This window comes from Periplaneta americana, chromosome 8 (assembly GCF_040183065.1).
Source record: "Periplaneta americana isolate PAMFEO1 chromosome 8, P.americana_PAMFEO1_priV1, whole genome shotgun sequence".
Lineage (NCBI taxonomy): Eukaryota > Metazoa > Arthropoda > Insecta > Blattodea > Blattidae > Periplaneta > Periplaneta americana.
In genome coordinates, this window is record NC_091124.1 from 126,749,400 (window position 1) to 126,764,887 (window position 15,488).

The 15,488-nt window shown below is 35.6% G+C and overlaps 1 protein-coding gene across 1 annotated transcript in view; it reads right to left on the reverse strand.

Moving 5' to 3' along the window:
* Nucleotides 1-15,488, reverse strand: part of LOC138705028 (acetylcholinesterase-like) — a 510,423-nt gene that overhangs the window by 132,326 nt on the left and 362,609 nt on the right. The window lies entirely within an intron of this gene.

Here is a 15,488-nt window from a genome sequence, read left to right on the forward strand (position 1 = left end):
GAACATTTTTATAGTGTACAAAAATATGCTATACGAAGGAGATAAGGAGAAAATTTATTTTAATAATAATACCGTACTCAATTTAAAATTACTCTTAAACGAAGAAAGTGTTCAGAGACAAAAGATAGTCACTATAATATAAATTGGTTTCTTTCAGACTAATTTCAAACTATAGAGGCTGTTCTAAAGGTCTAATAAGAGAAGAAGCAATAGGATATACAGAAGGTATGAGAATTAAGAAACTTTGGGTCACAGGGAAAATGTTGAAGAAGATGGAGTAGAGAAGAAAATGGAAAAACATCAACACAGAAGAAGGTAGAAGAAATTACAGGAAGCTAAACAACGAACTAAGAAAAGAAACTGATAAAGCAAATGAAGACTGAATGAAAGACAAATGTGAAGAAATAGAGGATCGAGAAAGAGAATGAAGATATGATTTAATGTACCGCGAAGTAAAATCTTTGGACTTCACAAATAAGAGTAGGAAATCCATGTGGTTGATATAGGACGACTGAAATAACAGACAAATAAGGAATACTAACAGATGGAGAAATATGTAGAAGAGTTAGATGAGACAAGGTATCGTCCACATGACTTAGCTATAGAAGACGAAGAAGTCGTATCAAAAGACGAATAAGGATTTCCAATTTTAAACGAAGAAGTTGAACTAGCGCTTAAGGAAACGAAGAATGGGAAAGCAACAGGAATGGATGGAATCCCCAATGAATTAGTGAAATGGTTGGGTGAAGACAAGAAGCAAATTCTATCATTATGCAACGAAATGTATGAGAAAAGCGAATGGCCTGAAGAGTTTACGAACACAGTGTTGATTCCAATACCGAAGAAAAATAATGCCAAGAAATGTAAGGAGTTAAGGATTATCAGTCTAATATCGCACTTGGCGAAGATTCTCTTGCGAATACTGAATCGACTATTATTTTCTAAGATGGAAGAACAGTTGGAAGAACTGAAGTTTGGCTTCAGGAAGGGAAAAAGTACGAGAGATACAATTGGACTGCTACGGACAATCGGCGAAAGGTACCTAGAGAATAATAAAGAAGTGTATGTAGTATTTGTGGACATAGAAAAGACTTTTGACAGAGTGGATTGGAATAAACTGATGTGGATTGGAAAGAGAGAAGACTGTTCATTAATCTTTATATGGAACAACGAGTGAAAGTCAGGATAGGAGAAGAAATGTCACAAGGAATTGAAAATGGGAGAGTAGTACGTCAATGATGTCCTTTATCACCTACCCTGTTCAACATCTATTTGGAGGATTTAGTAAAGAACTGTTTTCAGAACATGAGAGGAGTGATAGTACTAGAAATAAGAATAAAATGCATAAGATTTGCTAATGATGTGGCGTTATAAGCAGAAGAGAAAATGATACTAAAGGATATGCTACTGGAGCTAAATGACAGCTGTGAGCTGTATGGGATGAAGATAAATGCAAATACAGTAAGACGAAGATCATTGTCATAGGAAGAAAAATACATGATAAACTTGCGAATTCTAAATGAGGCAGTAGAGCAAGTGGACAGCTTCAAATACTTGGGGTGTACTATAAGCAGTAACATGAGCTGCTGCCAGGAAGTCAAAAGAAGGATAGCAATGGCCAAGGAAGCTTCTAATAGACAAAAAAGAGCATTTCCTGCGGATCTTTGGAACTAAGGAAGAGACTAGTGAAATGCTTTGTATGGAGTGTGGCATTGTATGGGACAGAAACTTGGACATCAGACGAAGTGAAGAGAAGCGAATAGAAGCATTTGAAATGTAGATATGGAGAAGAATGGAATGTGTGAAGTGGACAGAGAGAGTAAGTAATGAAGCTGTGTTGGAAAGAGTGGGTGAAGTTAGACTGATACTGAAACTGATCAAGCAGAGGAAAAGGAATTGTTTGGGTCACTGGCTGAGAAGAAACTGCCTACTAAAGGATGCGCTGGAAGGAATGGTGAACGGGAGAATAGTTGGGGCAGAAGACGATATCAATCAGATGAAAGACGACATTCAGGTATGTGGATCATATGCGAAGACTAAGAGGAAGGCAGGAAATAGGAAAGATTGGAGAATGTTGGGTTTGCAATGAAAGACCTGCCCATGGGCAAAACAGTTATGGCCCGTCCCAGGGATCTGTGGAGTAGAAAGACGAACAAGATCTCTGCGCAAGTGTTATGTGGGAGGGTTAGGGCCAATGACTGTTCTGGGGGAGGTATTGCTTGAACGAAGCGAGCAATCGCTTGCAGGAGGGGAAGATTTCTATCTGAACTCTACTCTACCTTCTACCACGAGCATCTTACCCCTAAGCTGACTCGAACTGATGCTGCCTGTAATACACTCCGGCACAGATATACTCCGCCCCCCATATGCCCGAAGTTAGGTACTGCACAGAATCCTGGGACGGACCATATATATGTATGTATGTATGTATGTATGCATGCATGTATGTATGTATGTATGTATGTATGTATGTATGTATGTATGTATGTATGTATGTACTCTTGAAGATTTGTGGTGTCGTGTCTTATTTCTGCTGTGACACCTTCCAATATGAAAGGCTTCCCTCCCTGGTTTCCTGAATACTGCTGGGATATACATCATGCGAAATATAGGCCTATCGATCACCAGTCTCATTCTCATCTTCGTCAGAAATACTGAGTATACTCTCTCCGAATCTATTTCAGACAATGTTTCTAAATAATGCAGAATTCTTCATTTGTTTATAATCTTCTTCATTGTTGAAACCCTTTCTTGTTTGCAAAAAAAAAAAAAAAAAAAGCTACAGTAAATGGCGAATAAGAATCTTGAGATAGACTAATAAAATACTTCACAGAGTTATCAAAAGAATTGCCACTACTGTCATCCAAAATATTATATTGACTGTATTGTAATGTCACAGGAAAGCGATTATAAACTCCCTATTGTCGTTCATACGTTTTGAGTATCAACCAGTTTACGTAAAGGAAATATTTTCGGTAATATAAAAGACTTCCGGCATAGTACGTTCAATAAACTTGCTACATGGTGGAATTGAGTTCATTGTTAGAAGGCGGAAGACGATCATAAAACAGCAATATTTGAAGTTTGTTGTTGCATGAAAATTAGAGAATGCAGACCGGTCAAAATGACCTGTGTTTGTTCATCTAGGTAGCTGTTCTTATTACATCCATAAATAATAAGATAATAACGATTGGAACCTAACATTTTCAGGGGATCTAAAGGGAGTATATTCAATAAGAGTCCCGAAGAATGAACTTGATGAGCCAATACACAGAGGAGATACAAATAAATTAATTATCAAATTGAGCCAAAATGACCGATTGGTCCTTCTAGTGTCAAACAACAGAGTTAATGTTTAGGAGATAAGATGATAGTTAACATTTATTATATATTTATTTAACCCCTTTTTAATCTATGGATGACGTCCAGAAGCAAGAAGATGATGGTTGTAATTTGATATATTACTTAATGTGACTTCTGAACTATCGGTATTCAATTTTTTAGATAAAAATTTGAAAGTGACGAAGCTTGAAAAGTGAAAGATGCTCCTTAGACAATTAAAAAAAATACTTTGAGTATGCTTGAACCACCGAATAATAATCATCATGATTATGATTATTAATATAATCATTATCGTATTCATCATAATCATAATTGACAACATAGAAAATCAAGTGCATTTGTGCAGATTATATACTCTGACTGAGGTTCTGGTTCAAACATCTATTACTATCAGGCAATACGTCTCACTTCACGATATGCATCAGAGGAAGAAAAACAAGCCTAATTAGTGAAATATATTAAGTCAGCGGTGTATGCAATGGAGGGGAAAAGAAAGTCCCTTCAATATCTCATTATCTCCTGGCTTAGTTGCCTAAGAGTGATGCCTTATTGGTGTCACGGGGCTCCAATCAGTCTTCGTACTGTTGACTAAACATATATACACACATGGGGCATTCTTGTATGTTATATAAAGAAATAATATTTGAATGGCAAATTGGAATTTATGGCAGGGAACACTGTGCTACGCAAACATTTCCCGGGATACTCCAGTGTCCCCTGTCTGCAATTTTAGAGGGGAGATTTGGGTCAATGACATAAAATCAAGTACTAGCACTGGATAAAAAAAATTATTCGTTCAAGAGTCATATGCGGCTCACATTATATTGAGTACCGTCGGTTCAGAGTGAGTCGCTGTTTACAGGAGAACGGACAGACTGCAAGCCAATGACCACATCTTCAGTTTTGGCAATGCTAAAAACATTCGCTCTTGCGGAAATCTCGGAGTACATTTTTTACAGTATTCTAATAAATGTTCTTCTTTACGCACTGTAAAATTGGATAGCAGAAATTCTAACAAGAGTGAAGGTATAGAGCAAGCGTGGACAAGGGTTGCGCTCTCCGATTCGGCTCACAGCTCGAGAGCGGAATGCAGATACTGGCTGCGCTCTGTATAAGGGTGGATTGGAAGAAGGGGTGATCTCGTAGAAAATGTACACAAAAGGAAGTACTAGTACGAGTGTTCATGAAATGAATTCCCGTTCAGTGTTTACAAAACTATCTTGGACTATTATTAATTAATAAAGAAATATTTATTGTACAGAAATAACAGAAACTCTGTAGCTACAATATCATTTTGTTATATTTTTATTTATCAATATATCAAAACGGGGTTTTATGCTGTTGGCAGCTGAAAGGAACAGTACTGATCGTAATGAAACATCAGTTACACATGTTCGATGTCTGATTTTATTAAAGTTGATATTAGAAAGCAGTTGCTCACAAATATAAATTTTGAGCCAAACATAGCAATAATTTTCACAGACAGCTTATGTTGTCGTGGATATTATTGCTGAGGTTTAGTCTTTTAAACTCAACCAGACTAGTAGTATTATTCAAACGGTCTTTAGCCGTAGATAGGCAAAGTGAAATAGCTACTGATAATACACACTACACCAGATATGCGAGCTGTGTGGACTATCCTCTACTTATATTAGGCCTACGTCATTTCGACATACCTTTCTGGCGAGCTGTTAGACGACTCTTCCGCTCCGAAGGAGCGGCCGCGCTCAATGAGCACCGTTTGTGCAGGCCTGGTATAGAACCTACATAGAAGGCGTTAAATGGTCCCATTTTTAATATAATTATATATTGTTGATTGTGGTGTTAATGGTAGTGGTAGTGGTGGTACTGGTGATGGTACTGGAAGTGAGGTGATGGTGGTAAAATTTATTTATTTTAGTAACAATTATAATTATGTGTTTTGTTTTTATATGTTAAAAACAAGACATCTTCTATGTGATGGAGTTGTAAGCTGCAAATAGATCTAGGGACACTGTGCCGATTGTTTTTTCTGTACCCTGTTTCTCTTTTAAATATTTCTTTTTTTGATTATTTTTCTGTTGATCCCTTGTGATTTCTTTTCTCTTCTATGTTGCTTCTTTCTTTTCTCATAAATGGCGTTTTCTTTTGGTTCTTATTTTCGCAGTTATGTTCTCTGATTCATTTATTTATTTTATATACAGGAAGGCGAAAGTACTAGTGTGTACGAGAGTTAGTCTCTGATTGGTCGGTTCAAATTATTGACCGTTGTTGTGTTTTCGTGGGCGAGAGTTTTCGCCCTGTTGACGAGTCGGAATTCTACCAGGCGTGCGGAAACATGGGAAGTCGCAGATTGCGGGCTCATCAGGCTTTCGTATTCCTACCAGCGGAGATGGCAGGTCGGCAGCCGCTCGAGGGGAGAGTTGCTTTTTACCAGGTGCGGCAGACGAGCAGGGCTCGGCCGGCATTAGCCTGAGAGGAAGTCGTGTTTCGTGACAAGCTGTATTGGTAGCTGGCGACCAAGATTTGACGCTGGTCGGACTAATTTTAGTTTAATTTATATGTGGACATGACTCTCTGTCGCTGATTTAAGTGTAAGTTCTATATGTCTCGCCATTTTGTGAGCCTGCTGTTTCTACATGTCCACGCATGGCATTTTATTAGTTATGGTGGACATTCATTTTTGTAAGTGTAGGATGTTGTGAGTTACAGTAAACTGCTCCGAGTGTTTCAGCCAAGTTGAGGAATACGTTTCTGTTTTTTTCTAACAAAGTCATTATCGCCTGATGACTTGTACTGTAAAGCATCCTGTGAAAGTTATTGCGATTATTCTATCTTATTATTATAATATGAAAGCTTGCTGTCTTTTTCAAATATTACATGTAAAGTGGAAACACCTATTACATAGCGATCGAGAGTAAGTGATTATTTTTTCTACCTTTTTTGCTCTGCATATTATAGCAGTTGTTTCCTTGGAATACGTAAATGGTTCATCTTATTCTCGACCTGGTACATAACGATATTTTTATGCCTTGTTCTTATCCCATGGTTTGGAGGTGTATTTTAACGCATGCGTGCGTGTGTGTTATTTAAGTGTTTTTGCCATATTGTTTTTTTTCATTGTTACGGCTTTTCCGTTATTATGACTTAAGTCATTTAGTTGTTACCTATATTAATGAATTGTAATGACTTGAGTCATTTAGTTGTTACCTATATTAATAAATCACTATGACTTAAGTCATTTAGTTGTTACCTAAATTAATAAATTGTTATAGCTTAAGTCATTTATTTGTTACCTATATTAATAAATTGTTATGACTTAAGCCATTTAGTTGTTATCTATATTAATAAATTGTTATGACTTAAGTCATTTAGTTATTACCTAAATTAATAAATTGTTATGACTTAAGTCATTTATTTGTTACCTAAATTAATAAATTGTTATGACTTAAGTCATTTGGTTGTTACCTATTTTAATAAATCGTAATGACTTAAGTCATTTAGTTGTTACCTAAATTAAGAAATTGTTATGACTTATGTCATTTAGTTGTTACCTATATTAATAAATTGTTATGACTTAAGTCATTTAGTTGTTATCTATATTAATAAATTGTTACGACTTAGGTCATTTAGTTTTACCTAAAATAATAAATTGTTATGACTTAAGTCATTTAGTTGTTACCTAAATTAATAAATTGTTATGACTTAAGTCATTTATTTGTTACCTATATTAATAAATTGTTATGACTTAAGTCATTCAGTTGTTACCTATATTAATAAATTGTTATTGTTGAGGCAAATGGTAATTGCTATTTATTTTCCTACTATCCAAGAAGGCTATTCGATCGTTATCCAAGGTTTAATAACTTAATAATTCATGTATTTAATATCGCAGAGCTAAGGCCAGTAGGCCTTCTCTTCCGCTCAGCCAGACTTTAATTCTAATTGAATACAATTGGCTACATAGTTATTACATTAATATCTAGACCATAAAACAATATGAAAGTAAATAATGAAAGTTGGATAAGTAGTGTTAGTGTGACAATAATACTCATTGGTAAGAAATAATAATAGAAATAATAATAATAATAATAATAATAATAATAATAATAATAATAATAATAATAATAATAAGTTAGAAAGCATGATGGAAATATTCAGATTGTCAATTAATATAGATAAAAACAATATAATATTTGTTACTCAATCAAATGACAAATCAATGTAAAATAATGACTTATATTATATGGTCATTAAGTTTTATATACATGAATTACAAAATTGCAAACGTTTTCGCCCATTCAGGTATCTTCAGGCACAATTATACAATATCTCAATATAAGTCATTATTTTACATTGATTTGTCATTTGACTGAGTAACAAATATTATATTGTGTTTATGTATAATAATGTTTAGGGACCTTTATTTGGGGAATGGAACTTCAGTATACGTGACAACACACTGATTTATCTTTGTTGAGCTCCACACGTTACACATTACCTACTGTCATGCAAATAATATCTCAAGAGAATGTAATGAGAAGTGGATTCCTATTTACGTAATTATTACGTAACAACGTCCTACTAAGCACAGTAAATCGTTCCCATGCATCAACCTGCTCTGCGGTACAGTTAAAACACATTTAAAAGATTAAAAGTGAATCGCTGCGGATTTGTTTATCATTCCATACGTGGAAACAGAAAGAATATTGATCGTGACCGAAATCATGTTGGCGCAGGAGCGAGTTCCAAAGATGTTAAGTAATAGAGACGGCACTACGTAATCCTAACTCAATTCCGAGTACGACATAGGTCGCTTGACGCCATACGCGTCCACTCTGTGTCTGCCGAAGCCTATGGCTAGTAAATAGCAGGCTGGCATTGAACAGAAACTAGTAGTGGAGGTAGTTTCTGTTTACATCTCACCACCATTCCTGTGAATGGCAGTCTGCTAGTCACAAACGCCTCAACGATAGGCAACTCAACCAGCAGATGTGTCAAAAGGTTGTACTTATGCAGACTGATAACTAGAGTCCTGCGTTTGGTTTCCTAAAGGATCCAAGCAACCTGCAACAGTGTAGGTAGGCCTATGTATGGAGTAGAACTTGACGCCATCCAACGCTACTTATTAACCGTCCAAAGCGAGTGAGGGCCTGGCAGATGAGCGCGCCAATTGTCCTGTTTACGAACGATTTCAATTTAATCGGTTAATCGATAGATTAATCCAGTTTTGATCGAGTTTAGAAAATGTTTTAATATACTGTAATACGCAATAGTTGTTAAATTTGTGTTCGGTATAAGTTTAAGTATTAAAGGTTGTATATCTGTGTATATTGTATCGTTATATTACAAAACAACTATTTTAATTACATACTAACATATTTATTATGAGGCTTATAATTTATTCTGTCAATTTCTCCAGGAATTTTTGAGACAAACATAAATAGCAAAAAGTATGAAGACTCACCTAGTTAATACTGTTTCATCCATAATTTTAAACATGTGAGTGCATTCACATGCTCCGAATTAAGTGCTGCTCTACGTTTAGTAACAATGTTTTCTATATCACTAAACCCGAAAAAGCTTTTTTTTTTGTCAGGCACTTATCCACGATCGTTCACTTTAAATCCAAACGTTTCCCGAGTTTACCTCTCAAATTCTCATATGACATAATGGACTTTACACTTTTCACAAATCACAGTAAAACTGATATTTTTTCTTTATCAAATTAACACACAACCTTCATATACAAACTCACAAACTCAGTACAGAAACTGCAACTGCAAAACTACAGCTGTCGAAAAAGAAGAAGACTCACCCCTATCGTAATCGAATTACCAGATTTTAGAAAGAGAAGATGGTAGTTACGCTCTCACTTGCAAACAGTGTAGACATGACTGCTTTATAAGGTATGAGGGGGACGATCCCAGAACAGTATGTATTTCATATGCTAGGAAGATGAGCTGACAAGGTGGACATTTTCTTGGAAAACCCTAAAACTTAATAAGGGTTTCGCATTGTGTTTCAACTTTCAATGGAGGTAGTTTAGGTCACTGTCCTCATATCTCCATCTCTTTCTGAAGAGTTTGTGCAAAGATTTTCCCTACGCTACCTGGTTTACAGTTATAAAATAACAGTACTATTGTGCTTTTAAATAGATCTAATTAATTTCCGAGAGAGAAATATTGTCGGAATTTTAGTATGAGTTTGTACTAACAAAATAATAATTAATATCAACTACAACCGATTAATTTTAATCGACTCGATTATTCGATTAAATATTTTTGATCGATTAATCTTACAACATAAATTGATCGATTAATCTATTAGAATAATCGATTAAATCCCACAACACTAATTTATACTCGTAGCACAACAACACATTACCATTATCGATATTATACAGTAAATTGACTTTGAACATAATTCACTGCAATATTAGTCCATTTGATGTTTTTATATAGACAATAGTTTCTGTCACAACCAGAACAAAGAGATTACATATTCTCACGTTCGCGAGCTGTCCCGGTTTCCAACCCACAAAGCGGGTCGATTTGTTAGTCTTTGATGTATGCTGTCGATAGTCCATCTTCGCTTGCAATTTCACTCAATGGGGATATAACTGAAAAACTTTTGCCCATTATTTCTTTCGTTGCAGCGTCAGTCTCCGAACCAGCTGTTACGAGCATTGTTGCTTCATCGTCCCTTTTTGATACCTCACTGCTAGTGATCCCAACATTAATAACAATATTTTCAATTCCTTCTTCTATCAGTAGGATCGCATCTGAATCACTAGTTTTCATGTATTTATTGTTATAATTAATTTGTGCTAGAAGTAAAATTCGAAGAAAATTTTATCGTAGTGCACAAAAAATAATTCATAACAGTTGTCTGTAATAAATAATATCAATCATTAAAATCATTATTTTAATTTGATTATAACTTATAGAAGGAGTCAATCTGCATATCTTATATTAAAAATAGAAATACCTACAGAAAATTCTCTTATTAAAAAATATTTTATCTACCTTTATTACTTTTGTACAAGAAGAACCATTTTCTCTCTAATACAGAACATCTTAACAACACTTCCAGTAAACCGTTGATGCTATTCTTTCATATTCTAGAATATGACAACAGAGGAAATATAAATCTCACAAGCTTCCTCATTAATACAGTGTTGACACATGTTAGTTTAAGCACAGAGGCATAAAAATCTTAAGTGGTCAACATAATATTTCTCCAGTACATCATATAGTGGTGATATTAAGAGCATATATCCACATAAATCGTTAATAGTCTACTGACAAAATGTTAGAAAACAAGACTTAAGGAAAAATGATCATTTTACTGAAGTATGACTTGCCTTCCACTCAGACACAAGTCCGTAAAATCAAATAAAAACTTAAGTTTTTCTTTTTCAGTAGGTTTTCAGAAAATAAAAATTATGGAATAGAAGTTACTAAACCCCCATTGACCATTCACCGAAGAATTACGAAGATAAAAAAATAAATAATTTTACTTTGGGTAGGTATGATATTCTTGATCAGATATTTTGTATTCGACACATAATCGAGAAAAAATGAGAGTATAAGAGTAGAAGCGCATCAGTTATTCATAGATTTCAAAAAGGCATATAACTCGGTTAAGAGAGAAGTATTATATGATGTTCTTATTGAATTTGGTATCCCCAAGAAACTAGTTCCATTAATTAAAATGTGTCTCAGTGAGACGTACAGCAGAGTCCGTATAGGTCACTTTCTGTCAAATGCGTTTCCAATCCACTGTGGGCTAAAGCAAGGAGATGCACTATCACCTTTACTTCTTAGCTTTGCTCTAGAATATGCCATTAGGAAAGTCCAGGATAACAGAGAGGGTTTGAAATTGACCGGGTTACATCGTCTGCTTGTCTATGCGGATGACGTGAATATGTTAGGAGCAAATCCACAAACGATTAGGGAAAACATGGGAATTTTACTTGAAGCAAGTAAAGAGATAGGTTCGGAAGTAAATCCAGAAAAGACAAAGTACATGGTTATGTCTCGTGACCAGAATATTGTACGAAATGGAAATATAAAAATTGGAAATTCGTCCTTTGAAGAAGTGAAAAAATTTAAATACCTGGGAGCAACAGCAACAAATATGTGATACTCGGGAGGAAATTAAACACAGAATAACTATGGGAAATGCGTGTTATCATTCGGTTGAGAAGCTTTTATCATCATCCAGTCTGCTGTCAAAAAATCTTAAAGTTAGAATTTATAAAACAGTTATATTACCGGTTCTTCGTTATGGTCGTGAAACTTGGACTCTCACTTTGAGAGAGGAACATAGATTAAGGGTGTTTGAGAATAAGATACTTAGGAAAATATTTGGGGCTAAGAGGGCTGAAGTTACAGGAGAATGGAGAAAGTTACACAAGACAGAACTGCACGCATTGTATTCTTCACCTGACATAATTAGGAACATTATATCCAGAAGTTTGAGATGGGCAGGGCATGTAGCACGTATGGGCGAATCCAGAAATGCATATAGAGTGTTAGTTGGGAGGCCGGAGGGAAATAGACCTATGGGGAGGCCGAGACGTAGATGGGAAGATAATATTAAAATCGATTTGAGGGAGGTGGGATACGGTGATAGAGACTGGATTGATCTTGCTCAGGATAGGAACCAATGGCAGACTTATATGAGGGCGGCAATGAACCTCCGGGTTCCTTAAAAGCCAGTAAGTAAGTAAGCAAGTAAGTAAGTAAGGTATGATATTCTTTAGACCTCCTGGATCTCGGTGAAAAATGCAATGAGAGACCTAGCGTTTTTACTGGTTACAGCCAACTTTTGTAAACCCTTACGTTCTGAATTTCGGAATTTTTTTTTTCAATATGCCCTGATGTACAGACCGACTAAGGGGGAACACGAAGAGACTAACAATCACAGCAGATAATGAGTTTAGTTTTCAGATGCGTCTGGTCGTCACTCGGCCTGGACGGATAATAGTTCAGGTCTGCTATTGAGTGAATATACGAAAATAAACAGCGAGCACTTCATGTCATAAAATGTATTTTATCAGAATCAGAAAGGATGGAATTTTTTTATTTTAAACACTTAAAATGTTTACAGTTGTTGATTGTAATATATAGAGACTCGTAAAGCACGCACGCAAAATTTGTGTTATTTTAATTTTTTGCTGATATTTATATTTTTTCATTTATTAATTCCAAACTTTAATTAGATCTAAAGTATCTAGATCCGTTTTACATATTATACAGGAATATCTTTCAACTGTCCCGGAGAGTTGCCGCTTCCCAATCCCAGGCGACCTTGTGACTAAAACGCTGATCACACAGTTCCCGGTTGGCGGTCTCAGTGCTGGACTGGCTGCCGTACGGGGTGGATGTATACTCAAATGCTCTTTATTTTCTGAGCTGTGTTTAATTATTTGTGTGGAGTTAGTGATTAGTAGGCTTCGAAACTTCGGACCCGATAGAGGAGTTCAGTAGGATATCCGCATAACGGCGTACTGAGTATAGTGGTAAAGCGTACAGTGGGTGGGGGTACTGTAGAATGAATGCCAACAAGTACCCAAAGGAAAACGCTCTGGATTTGAAGGTTCTGACGAACAGCAAATTAGTGGACAAGAGTCACCCGAGAATAAGAGACTGTCTCTTAGAGACTGCAATTATGTTAGGTTTCTTCGTTTTGCTCCTATCACGTCATGCGACGTAGAGCATAGCTTGTCACAGTACAAACTGTTTGGCAGATAACCGAAAAAGATTTACGTTTGAGACACTGAAAATGTATCTTGTAGTACATTGCAATTCGGCTCTGTAACTGCACTTCCTAAAGACGACCAATAGGATAAATGAAGATATTAAAATTGCTACCGGTACATGTTTATTTCCACCATTAACACTGTGTATAATGAAACACAAATGCTTTTAAAAGAAACGAGAAAAGATGCTTTTCACATTCTTTTGATATTGTCATTGTGTAATGTATATTTACTTTCAGAATACCCATACGTGTGTATTTCCCCATACTACCGTACTCTACTCTAAATAGCAACATTATTACCTCAAACACATGTCTACCTTTCACTACTTCAGCCGTGGCGAAAATGTGACTCACGAGCAATTTGTGGCTCGCAATGATAACTGTGCATTTCCCTTGCTTGCTACCTTCCACAACCCCCACCCTCTCACTCACTGGAGTCAAACTCCGTTCCATTTGTATTTGTCTCTGACCTGTGAGTGTCGTATCGTAGCAATGTCTCTCTCAAAACCATGTACTTCTACTAAAACGAAGGTTTCAAGTAGGATGGGAGGACGCCTTTTTTTTTTTTTGCTGACAATATGATGAGAATATTAAATGTATGACTAATTCACAGGTATTACGAGGAAAACGGTTGTACAACATAAAACAGCATTATAAGTAACTACATGTTACAGATGAAACATTAAAAGGTTAAGTGTTTTTGTTATTATTATTATTATTATTATTATTATTATTATTATTATCATCATCATCATCATCATCATCTCTGTACGTCGATCCTTTTTTCAGTAGATGTACGAATAATGTGGTTAGATCTTCAATTTAAACTCACAGATTTACAATGTGATGTTAAATGAAAGCTAGATGTAAGGACTTGACAAATGTTCAACCTTTTAAATCTTTGCCAAAAATTAAATATCCGAAGCTTCGTTCTTTCGCTTGCTCTTTTGAAGCCATGTTCCCTGCAACTTAGGTTTGTGAAAAATTATTTTGAACAATGAAAATAGTAAAAACCAAATTTAGATCACGACTGACAGACAAAAACCTTCGTGATCAACTACGACTGGCAGTAAGTGACATAATTCCTGATTTTGAAACTTTGTCGCAGAGACATTCTGAAGACAATAATTAATTTTAGGTTGTGATAATGTGTCCTATGTTTTCTTGTTCATTTCTTTCTTCGTTACATGTACTAAACATTAGTTTGTAGCTTTGTACTGTATAAGATTTTATTTAAGTGCTTGACGTAATGAAAATGAAAATCCGTTAATAAGTCAGACAGTTGCTTCACTTCCCCTTCTGGTGTCCGCCTCCCTCCATAGGTGCTATGCACGTTGCAGGTTACACAGTGGCTCGGCGCACGGTCGCATTTTCGCCACGTCTGCACTACCTGCAGCGAGTCAACAACCTATAGTACGTGCACAGTAAACTTATTGTATCGGGTCCCAAGTCTCGAAACCTGGTGATTAGTATGTGAAGTGTTTAGTTCTAATGCCATTTTCATTACGTGTGCGTGTGTATATTTATAATACTTAAAATACAGAAAATGTTGTGGGAATAAGCGAGGCAAGTTCCGACAGAAATTTCCGAACAGACCCGTATCTTGTGTAAAAACAATAAAAACCTAGCTAAAAAAAAACTAAAAAAAAAAACAGGTTCAATAAATGATCGTAAAGACTACAAAAGAGCTGAAATAAAATCAATCAGTGCTGCTGAACTTGTGAAAGTTAATAATAATTTTATGAGAAGGGTCAGCTATGTGTAACATTCAATGGGGGACATTTTGAGCATAAAATATGAGCTGGGTAAGTACAAATAACTGTACAATGCTTGCCTGCCAGGCGAACAGCGGGTGCATGCATAAGGCAGACAGTCGCTCTGCGGCCGCGATCGAAAAATTCCAACTCTCCGGGACAGTTAAACGATATTCCCTGTACAAAATGAGGGTTAGACAATTTTCGGGCGCTAAGTAGTATGGGGAATAAAAAAGTGTATGTGGCACTTGAATTGTTTATTGAGTTCAAAAAGTGTTTAAGACTTCGATTTCTTTTATGCCACTATGATTAATACATAACGTTAAAAATGTCTGTAAGATGAAGTTAAATGAATATTTTTACATTTGTTGTACATCTCAAGATAATGTCTTATATAGCTTCAGAGAGTCTCTGGGAGCGTACAGTATATTTGCATTGCATAGATATTTAATATTGATAATATATCAGTAAATTTATCTTCGTCTTATCTCGAATGGTTTTCTCATTGCTTGTGTTGACAAAATGTGATGGCTTCTGAAAGTATAGGGGCTGCCTCCTGATTTTTTTTCTTCTTAGTTTTGTCTTTCTCTGATAAAAATTATCTTTTATTGCATTAAAACTGCCTTTAAATAGATACTTTGT